This window comes from Hemitrygon akajei, chromosome 30 (assembly GCF_048418815.1).
Source record: "Hemitrygon akajei chromosome 30, sHemAka1.3, whole genome shotgun sequence".
Taxonomy (NCBI): domain Eukaryota; kingdom Metazoa; phylum Chordata; class Chondrichthyes; order Myliobatiformes; family Dasyatidae; genus Hemitrygon; species Hemitrygon akajei.
In genome coordinates, this window is record NC_133153.1 from 10,000,869 (window position 1) to 10,025,947 (window position 25,079).

At 43.0% G+C, this 25,079-nt stretch overlaps 1 protein-coding gene across 3 annotated transcripts in view; it reads right to left on the bottom strand.

Annotated features, from left to right (window-relative positions):
• The window catches only part of adamts17 (ADAM metallopeptidase with thrombospondin type 1 motif, 17), a 429,617-nt gene that overhangs the window by 331,208 nt on the left and 73,330 nt on the right, over positions 1–25,079 (bottom strand). The window lies entirely within an intron of this gene.

Consider the following 25,079-nt stretch of genomic DNA (forward strand, 5'->3'; position numbering starts at 1 on the left):
TGATTGTGCTGACACTTGTCCATCAGTAATCTATAGATTCAGATTTCAGACAATTAACAGGAGATGAGGGTTTTGGTGGAGCGAGTTCTGAGAATTGGGATGTACTATCTGAAAATGACGGGAATAAAGCAAATTCAGTAATAACTTTTAAGTAGCGTATACTTAGAGAAAAAAAATCCTTTTCAAAGTGTCAACATAGACAAATTGACAGAGTGGCCTCCCTTTACATTGTCAAGGGCTATTCTACTATAGTATTTGCGCAGGGTCTCACGAAACCAGAGGAAGGTTTACCAACTCTTGAACATGGTCCCAACATCACCCCATTGCATCAACCATCTGCCACATTTATTTTGCTTATTGAGATACAGCATGGAACGGGCCCTTCTGCCCATTAAAGCCACGTTATCCAGCAATCTCCCAACTTAATCACAGGACAATTTATAACAAGCAATGAACCTGCCAAACAGTACATCTCTGGATTGTGAGAGAAACTGCAGCAACCGGAGGAAACCCACACAGTCATAGGGAGAAAGTACAAACTCCTCACAGGTAGCGACGGAAATCAAACTTCTACCAAACAGATTACAAATAGGAAATTGGTCAGGCAGCTAGTATCACTCTGAATTGATCTACAACCAATTGATTTATGGAGTCAATAAGTTTTAACATTGCAGTTAAATCCTTCCCACATCATATCCTGCTTTCATAACATTCAGATTTCATGAAAGGACATTGGCACAGAATCTCCATGCAATGCATTTCAAAGCAGATATCAAACCCTTCATCAAAATAATGAATCAGTTACTAAACCTCATCAAAGCCTTGCTGGGGGCCTGCATTCTATCCACCCTATAAAATACAGGGAGTGTCCCTACATTTGCAGTTAATCAGTGAATGAAATGTTCCACGCCATTTTCAGTACGGCCATCCAAGTCAGTGCTGAGCAAGTTTGGAAATAGCTTTATCAGGGTCTGTGCAAGCAATCCCTGCTTTCTCAGGAAACACAAAGAGGGAGAAGTTCAATGACAAAACGTAGAAGGAATTCTGCAACATTATCAGATTATGTTATTTTGCTGGTGAACCTTACATTACCAGATGATGTGTAAGGCTCATTAAATCAGTTTTGCTGAAACTTGTAGCACTTGGTTTGTTGTATGGATTACTGTATAGCCTGAAATTCAGGTACTGTCTGTGTGGAGTTTGCAGGATCTCTCTGTGGCCATGTAGATGTTCCAATTTTCTCTCACATCATGTCGATGCTCTGGCTGGTAGGTTAATTGGCCACTTTAAATGATGGGTGGGAGGTTAAACGATCATAGAGCAACTGGTAAGCATGGGAGGGACAATGAGTTACTGGGAAATAAATGGAGGAAATGGGATTGATGGGAATACTCAGTCAGGCAGAGGCTCAATGGGCTGAATGTCCTCCTATATTGTAAGAAGATATGAAATGTGGGAAATAAGGCATTTATCAGCTGTTAATTTACTAGTGTTACAATATATTGTACTGCACCCTCCCACCCACCCACCTCCTCCCCACCCGACCCACATGCAGCTTGTTCTCAAGTTTCACCCCATTCACCACAACAAAGCACCACCACCCATTCCAGGCCTTCATCCTTACAGCACAAGGTGGCGCAGGAAACGTGGCAGAACTGTTTAAAGTCAAGAGGATCAAGAGATGGTAAACAGAGAAATTTATCTTAAAGATCAAAGGGGAACAAAAAAATATCACTGTTGAATAAACCACCAGTGCCATGAGGTGAACTCATGCAATATACAGTCCAAGGTTTAGAATTCACTATTCGAAGGAGTGAGGGTAAAAATAAAAAAAAACCTTCACTACGAAACTGTGAAGAGCAGAGATATGTACATTCCACCTCAGGCCAATGTGAAACAGGCTCTACATGATCTGAACAATGTGATCAATATACATGAATCCACACACACTGACATCTTCCCCATCATTCTGGGAGATTTTAACCAGGTCAGCTTGAAAAAGTCTCTAAATAATTACCATCAACAAATCATTTGTAGCACCAGAGGAAACAACATGCTAGACCACTGTTACACTAAAGTCAAGAGTGCTTATCGTGCTACCCCAAGCCCACAGCTTAGAAAGTCTGATTGCTGGGCTGTACTTCTACTCCCTGAGTACAGACAGAGACTGAAGACTGCAGCACCAGTAGTGAGGATCAAGAAGGCATGGGAGCACTTACTAGACTGGACTTTATTCAGGAATTTGGTTTCAAATCTGGATGAGTATGCCACAGTTGTTACCGATTTCATTAAAACCTGTGTGGATGTGTGTGCCTACAAAAAACTTGCTGTAGATCCCCAAATCAAAAGCAGTTGATGAACTAAGAGGTTCATCGTCTGCTTAGGGCTAGACCTGTGGCATTTACATCTGGCGACCCAGGTCTGTACAAGAAAACCAGGTGTGACCTGTGGAGGGCTATTTCAAAAGCAAAGGAACAATTCCAAGCGAGGTTTGAGGTGACATCGGATGCATGTCAACTCCGGCAGGGTTTGCAGGACATTATCTCCTACAAAACATGAATGGCAGCTATGCTTCACTACCAGATGAGCTCAACGCCTTTTTATGCCCGCTTCGAAAAGGGAGAATACATCAACAAGCCATGAAGAACCCTGCTGCCCAGTGACCCATGTCTCAGAGGCTGATATCAGGCTGCCTCTCAGGAGAGTGAACCCTCACAAGGTGGCAGGCTCTGATGGAGTACCTGGTAAGGCTCTGAAAACTTGTGCCAACCAGTTGGCGGGAGTATCCAAAAACATTTTCAACTTCATTGCTGCAGTCGTAAGTTCCCACCTGCTTCAAAAGGGCAACAATTATTCAAGTGCTTAAGAGCAGTGAGAGCTGCCTTGATGACTGTCACCCAGTAGCATTCACATCTATGATGATGAAATGTTTTAAGAGGCCAGTCATAGCCAGAATTAACTCCTGCCTTAGCAAGGACCTGGACCCACTGCAATTGCCACAATAGGTCTATGGCAGACGCAATCTCAATGACTCTTCACACTGCCTTAGATCAGCTGGACAATGCATACACCCATGTCAGGATGCTGTTCATCAACTATTGCTCAGCGTTTAACACCATCATTCTAACAGACCTGATCAATAAGCTACGGAACCTGGATCTTTGTACCTCCCTCTGCAAACCAGAAGACCACAATCTATGCAGATTGGTATTAATAACTCCTCCTCACTGACAATCAACACTGGCACACCTAATATTGGCATGTGCTTAGCCCGCTACTCCACACTCTCTATACCGATAACTGTATGGCTAGACATAGCTCAAATGCCATCTACAAATTTGCAGACGATACAACTATTGTAGGGTGAATTTCAGATGAAGACAAGAAGGCGTACAAGAGCGAGATCTATCAGCTAGTGAGTGGTGTCACAACAGCAACCTTGTACTCAATGTCAGTAAGACCAAAAAACTGATAGTGAACTTCAGAAAGGGTACAGCAAGGGAACACAAACCAATCCTCAGAGGGATCAGAAGTGGAGAGAGTGAGCAATTTCAAGTCCCTGGGCATGAAGATCTCTGAGGATCTAATCTGTTCCCAACATATCGATGCAGCTATAAAGAAGGCAAGACAGTGCCAATATTTCATTAGGAGTTTGAAGAGATTTGGTTTGTCACTTAAGATACTCGATATTTCTGATGTATCATGGAGAACATTCTGACAGGCTGCATCACTGTCTGGTATGGGGGGGGGGAGAGGGGAAGGCCATTGCACAGGATCAAAAGAAACTACAGAAAGTAGTAAAATTAGTCAATTCCATCTTGGGTACTAGCCTCCATAGTATCCTAGATATCTTCAAAGAGCGGTGACTCAGAAAGGCAGCATCCATCACCCAGGACGTGCCCTCTTCTCATTGTTACCATCAGGAAGGAGGTACAAAGCTTGAAGGCACATACTCAGTGATTCAAAAACAGCTTCTTCCCCCTCTGCCATCCAATTCCTAAATGTACATTCAACCCATGAACACTACCTCACTTATTATTTCTGCTTTTGTACTATTTTTAATTTAACTATTTAATATGCATATATATATACTCATATATTCATTTACTTATTTTTCCTACATTATCATGTATTGCATTGTACTGCTGCCACTAAGTTAACAAACTGTATGACATGTGCCTGTAATAGTAAACCTGATTCTGACACTTCCTCAGCAAGAGCACAATTTTAAATCTTAAATCTGTCTCACTTTTCTCATATCAGTCCAAGTTTAGTCCTGTTCTCAATTTCTCCAGAAGACCAACCATAAATTAAAAGGCCTTGTTGCTAGCTCATGTCCCATTATTGAATGGTACATACATTCTGGCAGATTCACCAAAACCTCCCCATAATGGAGGTCAAGAGTCTGCGATGTTGTTCCTGCATAATTGTATTTTGTTCATTCATTTATTTTGCTGTGGTGTGAACATTGAAAGCAAAGTCAACATTTAATCCTCAACTGCAATTGTCTTTCTTTGAGATAGCAGTGAGTCACATTCTGGAACCACTGCATTCCTTCAGGTGAAAGTATCCCTGAATGGTTCAAAGTTCTACGATTTAGACAGCAAAGTGAAGCACTACTGCCAAGCTAGATGTCCAACTGGAGCACTTGCATTCCCAAATGCCTTCATCCTTTTGTGGATTTGATGGTAACTATAGGTGGAGCCTTGGTGAAAAAGTGTAGCGTGCTTTATAAAAGTACTTATTGTTTGGGGGGGGAGGAGACAATGTGGTGATGGAGGGAATGTTTAACATTGTGGACTGGGTGCAAAGCAAACTGGATGGTATTGAGGTTCTTGAATCCTGCTGGAATTTTTCTCATCTGGGCAAGTGGGGAAGATTCCATTCACACTATCCTGCACCTATTTAGTTTTAAGGCTTTGTATTATCAGGCAAGTCTAACAGCAACTTCAGCCTCTGATCTGCTGACTGTAGGATGTTGATGGTGAAGAATTCTGTAAAATAAAGTCATTGAATGGGAGATGCGAGACCCTGTTGTTGACAAAGGTCCTCTCGAATATATTTGACAGGATTTTGTGGGTCCATTTCCATGAAGACAAACAAAATCCGTTAAGTTCCTGTGAGCTGATCACCTCTTCCATCGCTGAATCCAGCTCACATGATCATCATTGGAATATTCATGTGATGACCATGGTGCCAGCTAGCACAACTGTCTCAATCAGCAATAGAATTCCATATTGTAGTGAACAGTAATGAGAAGATACAACAGTGTAACAAACCAATATGCCCAGAAGATGTTGAGTCAGAAGCATTTGGCACACTGACAAATAGTCTTATGCTACACAAGGTGAGGATGTTGTGCAGAAACTCCAAGATTACTGTAATCCAAAGCCTGCAAAAATAGTTGAAACAACAGGCATTGGGAACAAGGCGCCCAAGAGGCCGACAGAACAAACCAATCTTGATGCCTTTTCTAAACTGAGCTAGTCTAGTGGGTTTTTTTTGTGAAGACTGGAGGAACAAATTTAATTAAAATTGCTTACTGTGCAAAGTATGACATGTGATTTGCCTGCAAAATAGCTATGTCAATAGAAGTGCCGTTGAGGAATGCAAAAGAATGTCACTACAAAAGGATCAGAGTAGCTGCAATCAACAGTCAGAGAACCATAATGAGGTCCAAGGCTATGAACTATTGACATGAGACCCATACAAATCATTGTTTTATTGATTGCCATAAACACAGAACTAAAATCTGACTTTATGTGAAGTGATCAAGAGATTACATGAAATCAACATGAAGCTGGAGTGAAGCAAACGTGCAGTCAGAAATGTATGGGTGAAGCCCGAAAGCCTGAAATTACAGATCAGAAATCAATCCTAGAAATGGTACAATATTGCAGACTGTGATAATACTCAAGGCTATTGCACCACTTGATGAAAAGTATACAAGAGCGTTCGGAGCAAAGAGCAAGTGCATATGAAGATAAAAAGTGAGCAAGATCTTTGCTCATTACATCAGGATTCCATCGTCAGTGAGTCCAGAGTTCAAGACTCCATGTTCGGTGATCGGCAAGTTCTGGGGTCGATACCAAGGATCAACATCTGAGGGTGGATCAAATGTCTGGAAGTCGAGGGTTGATGGCCAAAGACCTGAATCTATGAGTCCCTTGAAAAAGACGAAGCTCCAGTGTCTGCAAATCTAAGCCCGCTGGAGGCCACAGATGGAGGACTATGTATTGCGTGAGTGTCCGGGCAAGTGGGAGGGAAGAACAGGACTTGTGTTGCTCTGTTGTTCTGCCGAACATTGTAGGCGTGCTACCTTGGCACCAGAATGTGTGTCAACACCTGCAGGCTGCCCCCAGTACATCCTTGGGTGGGTTGGTTGTTGATGCAAATGATGCATTTCACTGTTTCGATGTAGATGTGATAAATAAATCAGAGTCTTTAATAACATGTAAAGTTGGCACAGGGCATTACAAATCATTGTGCAAACGTAATGACAAGTCAGGAGAATCCCATCAGTTTCTTCTTGCACTGTTACAATTTATAGGCACAATTAAGCAAAAACGAAAGGAGGGACAACTTGGAATTGAGAAATTACTTTAGTTTTTACTTGGCAGATCCGTTACCATAACAGAGCTTTAGCCACTGCTGGTAATATTAGGGTCAGAGATAGGTCAGAAATAGCTACCACAGCAGCAGCAAGGATGCAGCAAATGTCAGCCTCCCACTGATATTACCACTCTATGGCAATACAATCAAGTAAAGCAGTTCCAAGAAAATCACCTTGCCCACTATTGTGGCAGCCACATGAAAACTCTGCTCTCAGTACCAAAAACTGATTTACATGACTTTCCAATAACAACAGCAACTCCAAGGCCCAGATAATTGGGAAGGACCTGGAAAGGAGGTGGAAAGATGGATAGTTTACAAAAGGGAAACTGTTCTTGCAATGAACTGTCAGACCATTTTTTTTAAAAAGTAAAAAGGTTTTGTCTGAACTTTTTCCTGAAGCGATGCAGTCAGTGAAAACAGATTCCAGAAGCTTAGCTTAGTGGCTCAGTTTGCATAAGTACCTCAAAAGATCAGCAAACACTGCATTTAATCAACAAATTTGTAAAGAACAAGTCATTAAAATTACCTCTGCAGTCATGGTCCTGGTCTATTCAAGCTTTTCAGACATTGAAAACTTGCTAAGTCTGGTTTCTCCAAGTGAAACATGGTTTCATGTCTCACTACTGAATAGATACAGCTAAGTTTAGAACATTGTGTCCATGCTCCTGCTACACACACACACAAAATACCGGAGGAACTCAGCAAGTCGGGCAGCATCTATGGAAAACCATAAGACATAGGAGCAGAAGTAGGCCATTTGGCCCATCGAGTTTGCTCCATCATTCAGTCATAGACTGATCCAATTCTTCCAGTCATCCCCACTCTCCTGCTTTCACCCCATACCCTTTAATGCCCTGGCTACCCATCTCTGCCTTAAATACACCCAATGACTTAGCCTCCATAGCTGCTTGTGGCAACAAAATCTACTGAAGTAATTTCTCCGTATTTCAGTTCTAAAAGGACATCCTTCAATCCTGAAGTCATGCCCTCTTGTCCTAAAATCCCCTACCATGGGAAATAACTTTGCCTTATCTAATCTGTTCAGGCCTTTTAACAATTGGAATGTTTCTATGAGATCCCCCCTCATTCTCCTGAACTCCAGGGAATATTGCCAAAGAGCTGCCAGATATTCCTCATACGATAACCCTTTCATTCCTGAAATCATTCTTGTGAATATTCTCTGAAGCCTCTCCAATATCAGCATATCCTTTCTAAAATAAGGAGCCCAAACTGCACACAATACTCGGTGTGGTCTCACGAGTGCCTTATAGAGCCTCAACATCAAATCCCTGCTCTTATATTCTATACCTCTAGAAATGAATGCCAACATTGCATTTGCCTTATTCACAACCAATTCAACCTGAAGATTAACCTTTAGGGTATCTTGCACAAGGACTCCCAAGTCCCTTTGCATCTCTGCATTTTGAATTCTCTCTCCATCAAAATAATAGTCTGCCCATTTATTTCTTCCACCAATGTGCATGACCATACACTTTCTAACATTGTATTTCATTTGCCACTTCTTTGCCCATTCCCCTAAACTATCTAAATCTCTCTGCAGGCTCTGTTTCCTCAACACTACCCGCTCCTCCACCTATCTTTGTATCATCGGCAAAGTTAGCCACAAATCCATTAATACCGTAGTCCCAAATCATTGACATACATCGTAAAAAGCAGCAGTCCCAACACCAACCACTGTGGAACTCCACTGGTAACAGGCAGGCAGCCAGAATAGGATCCCTTTATTCCCACTCTGTTTTCTGCCAATCAGCCAATGCTCCACTCAGGCTAGTAACTTCCCTGTAATTCCACAGTTCCACAGGCTCTTATCTTGCTAAGCAGCCTCACGTGCGGCACCTTGTCAAAGGCCTTCTGAAAATCCAAGTACACCATGTCTACTGCATCTCCTTTGTCTATCCTGCTTGTAATTTCCTCAAAGAATTGCAGTAGGTTTGTCAGGTAATATTTTCCTTTCAGGAGACCATGTTGGCTTTGGCCTATCTTGTCATGTGCCTTCAGGTACTCCGTAATCTCATCCCTAACAATTGATTCCAACAACTTCCCAACCACTGATGCCAGGCTAGCAGGTCTATAGTTTCCTTTCTGCTGCCTCCCACCCTTCTTAAATAGCGGAGTAACATTTGCAATTTTATAGTCATCTGGTACAATGCCAGAATCTATTGATTCTTGAAAGATCATCGTTAATGCCTCTGCAATCTCTCCAGCTACTTCCTTCAGAACCTGAGGGTGCATTCCATCACATCCAGGAGATCTATCCACACTCAGCATCTTCTCAGTCATAATTTTCACTGCACAAACTTCACTTCCCTGACACTCTTGAATGTCCACTGTGAAGACTGATGCAAAATACGCATTCAGTTCCTCCGCCATATCTGCATTTCTCATTACAGTATCTCCAGCATTATTTTGTATTGGTTCTATATCTACCCTCGACTCTCTTTTACTCTTTATATACTTAAAAAAGCTTTTAGTATCTTCTTTGATATTAGTCACCAGCTTCCTCTCATAATTCATCTTTTCCTTCTGAATGACCGTCTTAGTTTCCTTCTGCAAGTTTTTAAAAAGCTTCCCAATCTTCTATCTTCCCTCTAGCTTTGGCTTCCTTGTATGCACTCTTTTGCTTTTACTTTGGCTCTGACTTCACTTGTCAGCCACAGTAGTGTCCTTCTGCCCTTTGAAGATTTCTCCTTATTTGGAATATATCTGTCTTGCACTTCCCTCATTTTTCGCAGAAACTCCAGCCATTGCTGCTCTGCTGCCTTCCTGCAAATGTCCCTTTTCTGTCAACTTCGGCCCGTTCCCCTCTCATGCCATTGTAATTTCCTTTATTCCACTGAAATACTGACACAGTGGATTTTATTTTTTCCCTCTCAAATTTCAACATGAACTCAATCATATTGTGATCACTGGTCCCTAAGGGTTCAACCTTAAGCGAAAAGAGTAAATAGTTGTCATTTTGGACTGAGAGCCTTCATCAAGACTCCAGATGAAGAGCCCCACAGTCTCGGCCTGAAACATCAGCTGTTTACTTCTTTCCATAGACCCCCTCTCCCCCACAAACTGGACCCCCTAAAATTCGCCTACCAACACAATGATTGACAGACTGTGCAATAGCCAGTGCTCTACATACCATCTTTAGACATCTGGAGAAGAAGAATGCTTATGTGAGAATGCTGTTCCTGGACTACAGTTCAGCATTCAACACCATAATTCCATCCAGGCTTCACAAGAAGCTCAGAGACCTCAGCCTTGACCCTGCCTTGTGCAGCTGGATCCTGGACTTCCTGTCAGATCACCGGCAGGTAGTAAGAGTGGGTTCCCTCACCTCCAACCCTCTGACTCTCAACACAGGAGCCCTCAGGGCTGTATACTAAGTGCCCTCCTTTACTCCCTGTATACCCATGACTGTGTCACCACCCACAGCTCTAATCTAATTAAATTTGCCAATGACACGACATTGATTGGCCTAATCTCAAACAATAACGAGGTGGCCTACAGGGAAGAAGTCATCTCTCCGACACAGTGGTATCAAGAAAACAACCTGTCCTTCAATGCCGTATAACAAAGGAGCTGGTTGTGGATTACAGGAGGAATGGAGATGGGCTAACCCCTATTAACATCAATGGATCTGGGGTTGAGAGGGTAAACAACTTCAAGTTCCTCAGCATCCACATCACCGAGGACTTCACGTAGTCTGTACACACCAGCTGTGGGGTGAAAAAGGCACAACAGTGCCTCTTTCACCTCAGACAGTTGAGGAAGTTTGGTATGGGCCCCCAAATCCTAAGAACTTTCTACAGGGGCATAACTGAGAGGACTCTGACTGGCTGCATTACTGCCTGGTATGGGAACTGTACCTCCCTTAATCACAGGATCCTGCAGAGTGTGCGGACAGCCCAGCACATCTGTAGTTGTGAACTTCCCTTGATTCAGGACATTTACAAAGACAGATGTGAAAGAGGGCTCGAAGGATCATTGGGGATCTGAATCACCAGATCTATTCCAGAGAAACAATCTATTCCAGCTGCTACCATCCGGAAAACAGTACCACAACAAAAGCCAGGACCAACAGGCTCCAGGATAACTTCTTCCACCAGGCCATCAGACTGATTAACTCACGCTGATTTGAGTGTATTTCTGTGTTACATTATCTGTTCTATTATAAATTACTATGATTGCACATTTAGATGGAGACATAACAAAGATTTTTACTCATGTATGTAAAGGATGTAAGAAATAAAGTCAAATCAATGCTGCTTGACCTACTGATTGCTTTGGATTTCCAGCATCTGCAGATTTTCTTGTGTCCATGCTACTATATACTGGAAGTATTTGTTTCTGAGTTTGGAGGTCGGTTTTGATCTACTCGGTGGGCAATCAATATAAAATGGAATAGCATCAATAATCCCCTGATTACTTCAAAGAATCTGGCCTCAAATGGAGCAACCAGGAGGTCAATTAGTACACTTAAAGCAACTGTGATGAAGCAAATATTGCAGGGAGCTTTAGAAACTAACATCAGACATGCCTTGGCTAATTTCTTGCTGACGTACGGACTACCACCAGCTATACAATTGCACAGCTCTTGAAGATAAAGTGAAGAACATGCTTGAGATTGAGTTAAATGGAATTTGGGTCCTTGAACTTCACAGAAGCTCTTGAGTCAAAAATCATTATTACTGTAATCAGAACAAATGTAGTTTCAAGTGAAACAAGAGCATCCATGTTCCTAGCTCCAAGCAAGTCAAACGCACACAAACAGAGAGGAAGTAGAATTCATTCGAAACTGGTGACAGAATCCAATATTCGCAAAGGTCAAATGATTCCTGAAGATAACCCAAGACAGACAGTGACCCACTTGACTAAATTATATCTGTGTTGGATCTAATGTAGACTTCAGGAAGTGCAGTGACAAATCCAAGTCCGGCACAGTCCAAAAATTGATTCAACGCCAAAACATAAAGCAATCAGGAAGCAATTGTAAGATTTGTAGTTGTTTTTCATTGATTGTGTATGGCGACAGGTTACAAATAGCTCATCCTCTTCATAAAAATAGAGCATCTTTAAACATGAACATCCTTTTCTGAGAATGCTCAAGAATGTGAATCCAATAATCCTATCAATAGAAGAGTAATACAGTGAAGCTACTCTTTACAATGTAATAGAAGAGTAATACAGTGAAGCTACTCTTTACAATGTAATAGAAGAGTAATACAGTGAAGCTACTCTTTACAATGTAATAGAAGAGTAATACAGTGAAGCTACTCTTTACAATGTAATAGAAGAGTAATACAGTGAAGCTACTCTTTACAACGTAATACAGTTCTATAGACTGTATAGAACGCAAACTTCTAACTCAGGGTCTCAAATAACAGTTTGAAGTTGCAGATTCACAAATAAACCATTATCTTTATGGATGTGTAGTGCAATTCAATTCCTGAATTACATCTCTTACACTGCTTTAACACACAAGCGTTGCCAGCACCATTAACACTCTGGATAATTGACAATGGGTTTCAGTATGGGTTGCCCTAGGAAGAACCACACTGGAAAGTAAACCTTGGTGGATGGAAAAGCTCTAAAACAAAACATTCCCTAACCAGAAGAATTTTATCATCCTTCTATAAAAAATTAGACTAAAAAATTCTGATATGTCTATCCATGGCCTCCTCTATTGTCAAAATGAATCCAAACTCAGGTTGGAGGAACAACACCTTATATACCAGCTGGGTAGCCTCCAACCTGATGGCATGAACATTGACTTCTCTAACTTCCGTTAATGCCCCTCCTCCCCTTCTTACCCCATCCCTGACATATTTAGTTGTTTGCCTGTTCTCCATCTCCCTCTGGAGCTTACCCCCCCCTTTCTTTCTCCTGAGGCCTCCCGTCCCATGATCCTTTCCCTTCTCCAGCTCTGTATCACTTTCGCCAATCACCTTTCCAGCTCTTAGCTTCATCCCACCCCCTCCGGTCTTCTCCTATCATTTCGCATTTCCCCCTTCCCCCCATTACTTTCAAATCTCTTACTATCTTTCCTTTCGGTTAGTCTGACGAAGGGTCTCGGCCTGAAACGTCGACAGCGCTTCTCCCTATAGATGCTGCCTGGCCTGCTGTGTTCCACCAGTATTTTGTGTGTGTTGTTGTTTGAATTTTCAGCATCTGCAGATTTCCTCGTGTTTGCACTAAAAAATGGCAATTGATTTCAAAAAAGCACCATCTTAAGTACAACTATTTTTGCTGAATTTGTTTTGTATTATTCTCTACAGATCCTGTTGGCATTTCCATTTGACTTGAATACCTATCGAGCTAACAAAAATTTCCAGTAACAATGACACTGGATATCCATTGGATGTGAAGCTTGCATGGTGGCTCAATATAAGCTGCAGTCCCAATGTGGTCTCTATCCTTGTAATCACCATCCCCACCATTCAATTCACTATCTCCTGAAGAATTCCCATAAACATAATGCGCATTCCTTTCCAACTCTACCTTGGAGACAACGTAGCCAATGTCACCAACTTAACACAGCATACCAGTGGTAAACAACAGTACCAGTAAGGTACAGAACTCCTTCCAGATGGGTCAGAATCAAAGCAACACACACAAAATGCCAAAGGAACTCAGCAGGCCAGGCAGCATCTATGGAGAAGAGTCAACATTTTGGGCCAAGGAGCTGACCTTTAGTTAACAGAAGAACTTGAACTGTGAGTGATGATGGAGAATTACCATTTAATGAGATTGGGCAGCAGTTAAAGCTGCTGCTTACAGCCCCAGCAACCATGGCTTGGATTCTGACCTCCAGTGATGTTCTGGTAAGCTAACTAGCTGTTATAAATCACCATAATTACCCTAGAGCATTGAAATAGGAAAAGCAATGTAAGCAGAATTGATGTGCATGCAATTTGCAAGGGTTACCTGGAAAGCAGAGGGAGAAATGGGACTGTTGTGATAAGCTGGTGTGAAATGAATGGCCTTCTGTGTTACAGGAAGATTAATTAAATTTTAATTTTTTCACGAATTCGGTCTGTTTTATTTACAGGCTGCATACTAAAGCCAAAGGCAGTCAACCTGCTTTTGTGGAAATACCCATGGAGAAATACATTTCTTACCCATGGGGCACCAGACCCAAGAAAGGGCAGGAAAAACTGGAGAGACAAAAGCATGCTGAACTGTGTCAAGCATCACTGGAAATCCAGAGTGAAAACAAATAGACAGAAAAGCAGAAATAAAACTGTCAAACGCTGAAAATCTAAAGTTACAGAAAATGCTGAAAGCACTCAGGTCAGGCAGTATCTACGGAGAAAAACAGTTAACATCTCAGGTTGAAGAATTAGCAAAAGTGACATAAATATTCAGCGAGCAATATATCCCATGGACCGAATTCAATGTGAAATATTGACCTTCTCTGTCCACTATTGCTGAGACCCCCCAACATGTGATTTGATTTCATAAATTGACATTGTAATTAGGCTATGGAATGAGCCCAAGCAACTAACAACCTGAGAGTTCCACCTGGAAATATCCCATGAATACTGAGCCCCTGGGTAGAAACCCCTTTCTTCATCTTCTCTCTAGTCTTTCATCCAGTAACTTCCTCTGCACCCTCGCTTCTGAGCCCTTCCTCAGGTCCAGCTGTCCCTCAGCCTACTCCAGTTCAGCAATAACTCCAGCCTACCCCGTCAAATCTCCACCACCGGCAACATCCTCTCTCTCTCCTGTGCAGTCACATCTTTCCTGTCATGTGGTGACCAGAACATTACACAACATTCAGCCTTTCAGTGTTGTAACCAGCTCTATTATAAACACCCCTACTCAAGTTCCATGCCTCTTTTATTAAAGAGAAGCATCCTGTCTCTCTTTAGATCTCTGATCTAATTCTTATGTTTAAGGATCTATGGCCATTAAAGGTCATTTTGTTCCACCTCACCATCTCCCGTACATTCCCTAGGCTTATGTCCTGAAACTCATTACCTCAGACTTAATAGATTAACTTCCATTTGCTACTTCTCTGCCTAATTGACCAGACTATCCCTGAGGCCTTCTTCCTCACTGTTGACCCACAAGGCCAATTGCTTCATATGCAAAGCCACCTGCATTTAAATACAAGCATTCATCTTCTATGTTGCTCCGGAATTCAGGAGGACACGCTTCCATTCTTGCTTTGAACTCCAAATCTTCCAGGACTTGTCTGTCAGGTGGTTAGATTGTTTGAAAGATAGTACTTCCTTCTATCATTTACATATACTTTGCTCCTCCAAATCCCAATCCCCTTATAAACATAGAAACCCTTTAACTTCACTGAATTAAATCCCATCTACTGCAGACATGATAAATATGTCTACCAACTGTGGCTCAGTACAGGGTCATCAGCATTGTGACTGTACCTCAGTGTAGTTCATAGGGAACATGACAATAACATCAGTGTGATCATCTAAATACTCAAAGCAGATGAATTAGTTATCCTCAAAATTACCAGTCAAAACCAGAGTTCAAAAAGATTTGGGCCTTATGTGCACATACTTTAAAGTTGGTGGAAAAGCCATCAGAAGGGCTAATGGGATGTTGGCCTTTACCTCAATATTCAAAGGGAGGTCATGATGTATTTCTTGCAGCATCAGTCACATGCTTTCTGTTTTAACCAATGTACTTCAAGAAAGAATAAGCAGCCTTGGGAGGAGCACACTACAACTACACTAGTACAATGCCTCAGGGATTCTGGAGATCAACTGCAAATCCGTTAAATTAATTTTGCTTGTATTTATCATCTGCTGGGATGGAAATCAAGATCAAAGAGACATGATCAGACAGCATCTCACTCAGGAAATACATTTCAAAGAACAGTGGGAATTTGGGAAGACTCATGCCCAGAGCCCAGGGATGCTCCAGACCACTGGTGCTTTGGAGACTGGGTCAACAGACACTGGGAGTTAGAGATTTGAGGGGGAAGCAAAAGTGGGAATTGTTGATATGAAGATCAGCAGGGATCTGCTTATATGGAACAATGATACAAGGAGTTGAATGAATTCCTGCTGTTCCTTCCAAAACCACTGTATCATCCCAAAAGTTCAGCCCATAATACAGGTCCAAACTCTCCTGTCCTGCATTCTGTGATCTTGCACCTGTGATCCAGCAGATATTAAATTCATGCTACTGACCCACAATCTAAAATTAATTAAGATCTGTGCTGATCTACAGCTAAATCACCAGCATTGCTTTTGCCATTTTAGCCAATAGCATTTGTAACTCAGAGACTTAAGGTTGTAGACAATTCTCAGAACCTTGTACTAAGTCCCTTCCTTTACTCCCTGTATACCCATGACTATGTCGCCACCCACAGCTCTAATCTGCTAATTAACTTTGCCAATAACACTACATTGAATAGCCTAATCTCAAACAATAACGAGGTGGCCTACAGGGAAGAAGTAATCTCTCTGACACGGTAGTGTCAAGAAACTAACTTCTCTCTGAATGTCGCAAAAACAAAGAAGCTGGTTGTGGATTACAGGAGGAATGGAGACTGGCTAACCCTTATTGACATCAACGGTTCTGGAGCTGAGAGGGTAAACAACTTCAAGTTCCTCAGCATCCACATATAACCATATAACAATTACAGCACGGAAACAGGCCATCTCGGCCCTTCTAGTCGTGCTGACGCTTACACTCACCTAGTCCCAGTGGCCGCACTCTGCCCATAATCCTCCATTCCTTTCCTGTCCATATACCTATCCAATTTTACCTTAAATGACAATACCGAACCTGCCTCTACCACTTTTACTGGAAACTCATTCCACACAGCTACCACTCTGAGTAAAGAAATTCCCCCTCGTTACCCTTAAACTTTTGCCCCCCAACTCTCAAATCATGTCCTCTTGTTTGAATCTCCCCTACTCTCAATGGAAAAAGCCTATCCACATCAACTCGATCTATCCCCCTCATTATTTTAAATACCTCTATCAAGTCCCCCCTCAACCTTCTATGCTCCAAAGAATAAAGACCTAACTTGTTCAACCTTTCCCTGTAACTTAGGTGCTGAAATCCAGGTAACATTCTGGTAAATCTTCTCTGTACTCTATTTTGTTGATATCTTTCCTATAATTCGGTGACCAGAACTGTACACAATCATCGAGGGCCTACATGGTTTGTACACAGACGCAAGGAAATCTGCAGATGCTGGAAATTCAAGCAACACACAAAATGCTGGTGGAACGCAGCAGGCCAGGCAGCACCTATAGGAATAAGTACAGTCGACGTTTCGGACCGAGACCCTTCGTCAGAACTAACTGAAAGAAGAGATAGTAAGAGATTTGAAAATGGGAGGACAAGGGGGAGATCTGAAATGATAGGAGAAGACAGGAGGGGAAGGGATGAAGCTAAAAGCTGGAAAGTTGATTGGAAAAAGGGATACAGAGCTGGAGAAGGGAGAGGATCATGGGACAGGAGGCCCAGGGAGAAAGAAAGGGGGAGGGGAGCACCAGAGGGAAATGGAGAGCAGGCAAAGAGTGATTGTGGGAGAGACAGAGGGAAAAGAGAAAAGATAGATAGATAAATAAGGGATGGGGTAAGAAGGGGAGGAGAGGCATTAACAGAAGTTAGAGAAATCAATGTTCATGCCATCAGGTTGGAGGCTACCTAGACAGAATATAAGGTGTTGTTCCTCCAGCCTGAGTGTAGCTTCATCTTGACAGTAGAGGAGGCCATGGATAGACATATCAGAATGGGAATGGGACGTGGAATTAAAATGTGTGGCCACTGGGAGATCCTGCTTTCTCTGGCGAACAGAGCATAGGTGTTCAGCGAAATAGTCTCCCAGTCTGCGTTGGGTCTCACCAATATATAGAAGGCCACACCGGGAGCACTGGACACAGTATACCACACCAGCCGACTCACAGGTGAAGTGTCGCCTCACCTGGAAGGACTGTCTGGGGCCCTGAATGGTGGTGAGGGAGGAAATGCAAGGTCAGGTGTAGCACTTGTTCCACTTACAAGGATAAGTGCCGGCAGGGAGATCAGTGGGAAGGGATGGGAGGGGACAAATGGACAAGGGAATCACGTAGAGCGATCCCTGCGGAAAGCAGAAGGGGGGGTGGGGAGGGAAAGATGTGCTTGGTGGTGGGATCCCATTGGAGGTGGTGGAAGTTACGGAGAATTATGTTGGACCCAGAGGCTGGTGGGATGGTAGGTGAGGACAAGGGGAACCCTATCTCTAGTGGAGTGGCGGGAGGATGGGGGTGAGAGCAGATGTGCGGGAAATGGGAGAGATGCATTTGAGAGCAGAGTTGATGGTGGAGGAAGGGAAGCCCCTTTCTTTTAAAGAAAAGGAAAACTTCTCCTCCGTCCCGGAATGAAAAGCCTCATCCTGAGAGAAGATGCGGCGGAGACGGAGGAATTGCGAGAAGGGGTTGGCATTTCTGCAAGAGACAGGGTGGGAAGAGGAATAGTCTAGGTAGCTGTGAGAGTCCATAGGCTTATAGTAGATATCAGTAGATAGGCCGTCTCCAGAGATGGAGACAGAAAGATCAAGAAAGGGGAGGGAGGTGTCGGAAATGGACCAGGTAAATTTGAGGGCAGGGTGAAAGTTGGAGGCAAAGTTAATGAAATCAACGAGCTCAGCATGCGTGCAGGAAGCAGCGCCAATGCAGTCGTCAATGTAGCGAAGGAAAAGTGGGGGGACTGATATCAGTATAGGCTTGGAACATGGCCTGTTCTACAAAGCCAACAAAAGGGCAGACATAGCTGGCACCCATACAGGTGCCCATGGCTACACCTTTAGATTGGAGGTAGTGGGAGGAGCCAAAGGAGAAATTATTAAGAGTAAGGACTAATTCCGCTAGACAGAGGAGAGAGGTGGTAGAGAGTAACTGGTTAGGTCTGGAATCCAAACAGCAGCGGTGAGCTTTGAGACCTTCCTGGTGAGGGATGGAGGTATATAGGGACTGGACATCCATGGTGAGTATAAGACGGTGGGGTTTAGGGAAATTAAAATCATTGAAAAAATTTTAAGTGTGAGAAGTGTCACGAACATAGGTGGGAAGGGATTGAACAAGGGGGGATAAAACAGTGTTGAGGTATGTAGAAATGAGTTTGGTGGGGCAGGATCAAGCTGAGACAATAGGTCTACCTGGACAGGCAGGTTTGTGGATCTTGGGTAGGAAGTAGAAATGGGATGTATGGGGTGTGGGAACTATGAGGTTGGTGGCAGTGGATGGGAGATCCCCAGAGCTGATAAAGTTGGTGATGGTGTGGGAGACAATGGCCTGGAGCTCCTCAGTAGGGTCATGATCGAGGGGTAAATAGAGGAGGTATCAGCGAGTTGTCGCTGTGCCTCAGCAAGGTAGAGGTCAGTACGGCAGACTACAACAATGCCCCCCCCCTTATCAGCCGGTTTTATAGTAAGGTTGGGATTGGTGCAGAGGGAGTGGAGAGTAGAGCATTCAGAAGGAGCGAGGGTGGAATTGGAACAAGGTGTGTTGAAGTTGAGACTGTTGATGTCCTGTCGGCAGTTAACGATAAAGAGGTCCACAGCAGGCAGAAGACCAGAGTGAGGTGTCCATGAAGAGGAGGAGGGTTGAAGACGGAAGAAGAGGTCATCGGTGGAGGTGTGAGAGTCCTTGCCGAAGTAGGCTCAAAGACGGAGCCAGTGGAAGAAGAGTTCAGTGTCATGGCGCACACAGAACTTGCTGAGGCGTGGGCGAAGGGGAACAAAGGTAAGGCCCTTACTGAGGATAGAGCGCTCTGCCTCACACAGTTGAAGGTTGGAGGGGATGGTAAAGACCCAGAATGGGTGAAAGCTGGGATCAGAGGGGGGAGGGAGGCTGTTAGTGTCAGTGCAGAGGGGAGGGTTGGGGTGAGAGGAAAATGGAGCCTCAGAGCCCAGGAGCTGACGATGGGTTTTGAGGGAGAGGGGATTGCAGAGTGGTGGTGGGGGAAGGGGGAGACAGGATTCACAATAGCAACACGTGAAGACCCGGCCTGGAGTTCAAGGCTGGAGTTGCAGTTGGAGGCTGCGCAATCACTTTGAAGTTGGCTGTACACACCAGCTGTGTGGTGAAAAAGGTACAACAATGCCTCTTTTACCACAGATGTTTGAGGAAGTTTGGTATGAGCCCCCAAATCCTAAGAACTTTCTACAAGGACACAATCCTGACTGGCTGCATCACTGCCTGGTATGGGAACTGCACTGCCCTTAATCTCAGGATTCTGCATAGAGTGGTGCTGATAGCCCAGCACATCTGTAGTTGTGAGCTTCCCATGATTCAGGACATTTACAAAGACAGGTGTAAAAAAAAGGGCACAAAGGATCATTAGGGACCCAAGCCACCCCAACCACATCTGGGAAGCTGTACCGCAGCAGAAAAGCCAGGACTAACAGGTCCGGGACACCAGGTCATCAGACTGATTAACTCATGCTGACTTGAGTGTATTTCTGTGTTACATTAACTGTTCTATTTATTATAAATTACTGTGATTGCACATTGCACAATTAGATGGAGACGTAACAAAGATTTTACTCATGTAAACTCATGTATGTGAAGGATGTAAGAAATAAAGTCAATTCAATTCAATGTAATCCCAGGAATATGGATACTTAAAAAGAACTGCTTTTCCGTTCAGAGGACAATGATCAGAGTTTCTGTGGTATACATTTCCAATGATCAAACCCAGTCAACTCCACAGAGTTTCAACTTGTACCATTGTTACACTGGAGAACAGTTCTCTGGCCTGCCACTGAGGTGGCTTGGCAATTTCAGAATCTGCTGACTACCAATCTCGGCAGCTCTTCTAGAGGGAATTCAATTCTGGGTTAGAATCCAACTTTGGTTTCGCAAATGTATGATAGAACTGCACAGGAATATTCCCCATTATTATAAGAGAGGGGGAAATAGTGGGGTGAGAGACCAGAAAAGGTACTGTCTGTGTTTGAGATGGTAAAGCCTGTCAAAGTTTCACAAAAACTTTCAGATTTCTATGAAGATGGGCAAGTTACAATATTCATTAATTAACACATAACTGGGATACTGCATTCAGTTCCAGTTACCAAATGAAGGCTCTATATTGCCAAACTTTAGAAGCCTAGGTAGAGTGGACATGAAGAAGATGTTTCCAATAGTGGGGAAAGTCTAGGACCAGATGGCACAGTCTCAATAGAAGGACATGGCTTTAGAAAAGAGATGGCAAAATCTGTTTAGCCAGAGGGTGGTGAATCTGTGGAATTCATCACCACAGGCAGCTGTGGAGGCCAAGTCATTGGGTCTATTTTAAGCAAAGCCTGACAGTAAGGTGCCAAGAAAGAAGATAGAGCAAAGTCAATGAATTGAATGGCTTAATTAGGCTGCTGTGCCTTATGGACTTATTACAGTATTTGCAGATTTACCCAAATGGTTTTGGAGATTAGAGGTTAGGGATTCCTGAGAGAAGCCAGAGTAGTTCTCCTTCGAGTAAAGGAGGTTGAGAGGAGAGTTGATAGATGATCATGTCAGGTTTTCCCAATAGCAAATGCATCAAGAAACAGGAAGCAAAGTGAGGGGCAAAAAGCACTGAAAGAAGAGGTTCTTTTGATTGGAGTGGAGATGATCTGGAGCCCACTGTGAGTGTAGTAGAAATGGGATTGTATAGGCAGGAGAGAAAATCATTTGCAAGGCTACAGAGAGAGGGTCTGATGAGCTGCCTCCCCTGTTGGACCAGTTCTGAGATTTTATTTCACCATCCAGATTATATTCACAATGGAACAATGAAGGGGCTTTGAGGAACGGAAATGCCATTCCCACTGTGGAATGTTATTGGATACCCAATACTTCACAATAATTGTTCATGGCAGGTGAAGTGTCCAGCCTTAGTTACAAATTTATGCCAGTCCTTCTGAGTCAGTTTACTTTACTTTATTGTCACCAAACAATTGATACTAGAGTGTACAATCATCACAGTGATATTTGATTCTGTGCTTCAAATTCTGTACAAATTGAAGTAAATATAATAAAAATTTAAATTATAAATCATAATTATAAAATAGAAAAGGGAAAGTAAGGTAGTGCAAGTCAGGTCCGGATATTTGGAAGGTATGGCCCAGATCTGGGTCAGGATCCGTTCAGCAGTCTTATCACAGTTGGAAAGAAGCTGCTCCCAAATCTGGCTGTATGAATCTTCAAGCTCCTGAACCTTCTCCCAGAGGGAAGAGGGACAAAAAGTTTGTTGGCTGGGTGGGTCATGTCCTTGATTATCCTGACAGCACTGCTCCAACAGCGTGCGGTGTAAAGTGAGTCCAAGGATGGAAGATTGGTTTGTGTGATGTGCTGGGTTGTGCTCACTATCTTCTGCAGCTTCTTCCGGTCTTGGACAGGACAACTTCCATACCAGGTTGTGATGCACCCTAGAAGAATGCTTTCTACGGTGCATCTATAAAAATTAGTGAGGGTTTTAGGGGACAGGCCAGATTTCTTCAGCTTTCTCAGGAAGTAAAGGCGTTGGTGGCCTTCTTGGCAGTGGACTCTGCTTGGTTACACCAAGTTAGGTCATTTGTGATATTCACCCCAAGGAACTTAATGCTTCTGACCTGTTCCATCTGCGCACCACCGATGTAGATGGGGTTGTGCGGTCCGCTACTCCTTCTGAAGTCAACAACCAATTCCTTCATCTTGCTGACATTGAGGGATAGGTTATTGTCTTTGCACCATGCCACCAGGTTCTTAATTTCCTCTCTGACTCATCATTACCCAAGATACGGCCTACAATTGTGGTATCATCAGCAAACTTATATATTGAGTTCAATGGAAGCTTGGCTACACAATCATGGGTGTACAGTGAGTACAACGGGGGCTGAGTACACAGCCTTGTGGGGCACCGGTGCTCCGAGTGATTGTAGAGGAGATCTTGTCCACTATTTTTACAGCGTGGGTCCTGTCTGTGAGGAAGTTGAAGATCCAGCTGCAGATCTGAGTGCTAAGACCCAGGTTCCGGAGCTTAGGAATCAGTTTATTTGGAATGATGGTATTAAAGGCAGAGCTGTAGTCAATGAAAAGGAGCCTTACATATGCGTCTTTATTCTCCAGGTGTTCTAAGGAGGAATGTAGTGCCAGAGAGATGGCATCTGCCGTTGACCTGCTGCTCCGGTAGGCAAATTGCAAAGCGTCGAGGCTGACCGGTAGGTTATGGTTGATGTGTGCTATGCTCAACATGGACATGAAAGTCTTGTACCCACCAGTAATAGTGATAACAATTTCACCTTTTAAATGGGCTAGACTTATGTCTTCTTCTAAATTTTAAAAAATTGCCCTAATAATTAGAGACCAGTATTGGGCTTACCAAAAGTTACAATGCCAGGGGTGAAACAAGATAGGCTTAGGAGGAGCCCAAACTGTCTTAACTGATGTTCTCGCAGTCTTAGCACAAAGAAAGCCTCTTTGCCTCAACTTGTTATTAAATCATGGGAGCCAAGACTAGGATTTCCATATATGCGATCTATACTAATGGCATTCATTGAGAGACTGAGTGTTAATAGAATTCTCAAATACCCCCACCTCAATTCAATTTGTCATTGCTCAGTACAGTTTAATTATCTGTGCCACATGATGACACGTCAATCAGAGTGAACTACAGACAACCATCCATTAGTACATCCACGCTGCATGTGCTTGTGTTGGGACTGGGTCTGCACACTGGCCTGTTACCCCTAGGAAGTAATGTATTGTTGGTTCAATTGGCAAGTTACTGGGAACAAACTACTTTGGGAAATATTAACATGAAATATTCTGCTTTCAAAAGGGCAAAACATTCTCCTTTACCACAGCACCAGACTTATAATTAGCAATTTTGTACCAGAAAGGGACCAGCTTTACACAGCAGGATATCCATTCAAACTGATTAAAGACAATGAAGTGTCCCTCTTGTGCTTTACAGGGGAAGAAAATAAACAGGAACTTTAAAAATAAGAATAGTGTGATGTTAAACTTACATAACCAGCAAATAATATAATGAACACACAATATGAGCACTTCATCTGTCTTGCAATTAGCTTCATTAGAAACAGCTGTGACTGGGGATTGTACAGAGGCCTTCTGTGCTCTTGGGTCAGATCAACAAGTCTTGAAATTTGGCTAATCCACTTGCATTCTTTAAGTATCCTGGTAATTTAGTAGTGAATTATGACATAAGATCCTTGACTCAAGAGATTCATTTTGTTTCCCTTTTCACAGGTGTAGACTGTTTCCGGCATTTGCTGTCTTACTTCAGATTTTCAACACCTGCAGTTCTTTTTTTTTCCATTTCTGATAATTTAGGTGGTGACAGAGAGAAAATGACTAAGGCACCAATTATTCATATCCATCAAGGTCTCCCACTGTCTATCATGGCTGGCTTATTCATTGCCTACAGTATTACACTTTCTGTTTGATTTTTTTTTTAAGACATCTCTGGGAAAGGGGAAATATCTAGCATATCCCAAAACTACTATTCTTCTTGTTTTACAGCAGTTGGCACCCAGCTTAATGGTGCATTACCGCCACCTTCTGCTCCGGAGTGTGGATCAGACAATAGACTTACATTCTAAATCCCTTCACCCATTCACACACACACCCACCCTAATCTACACTTTATCCTTCCTTCTTTGGCCATCCTAGTAACCTATTCCTGTTTATCCATCATATCCTATAAAAATAACCCTGTATCCCTTAGGAAAGCTAAAAGTACCCTGACCTGTGCCCTCTCACCCATGCCCAATAACCCTTTTAATGTGAATTCCTGCACCCCCAATGCCCTTAGATTAATTCTCATCATCTCTCTCTGTAACCCATACTTCCTGCAACTAAGAATTACATGTTCTACTGACTCCTCTTCCTGACATTCTTCACACAAACCTGTCTGGTGTTTCCCTATCATTTTCAATGTTTTGTTTAGTGCACAGTGCCCCAGCCTTAACCTAGTCCACACAGTTTCCTCTCTTCTGTATCCACTGCCTACCCTAGTACCTGTAACCCAAAACTCGAGGACACATAACTGAAACCTGCTTCAAGCACAACAACTACTCACGATAGGGCCAACAGTTCTAGAGGAACTAATCCACCATTTCACATTGATTGTGCTGAACAGAAGCTATGGAGTGGATACCAAGTGCACAGTGTGTGAAATGCAGGCTGTGGTATTCACTCCTCTATTACTAAACACTATTCAACTTTTAAAAAAAACAATGCTTGCACAGATATTTTTACTAAGCCAAAATTACATAAATGCAGCTGCTAAAAATTTGAAATAAAAACAGAAAATGCTGGAGTTACTCAGGTAAGGCAGCATCCGTGGGAAGAGAAACAGGTAATATTTCTAATTGAAGGGTCTGACAAAGGGTCTTTACACAAAACATTAACTCTGTTCCACTTCTGTATGTGTGACCTCATCTGCTGAGTATGTCTCACATCACATTGAAGACCAGAAAATGCAAATGAAAAGTTGTGTTTGAC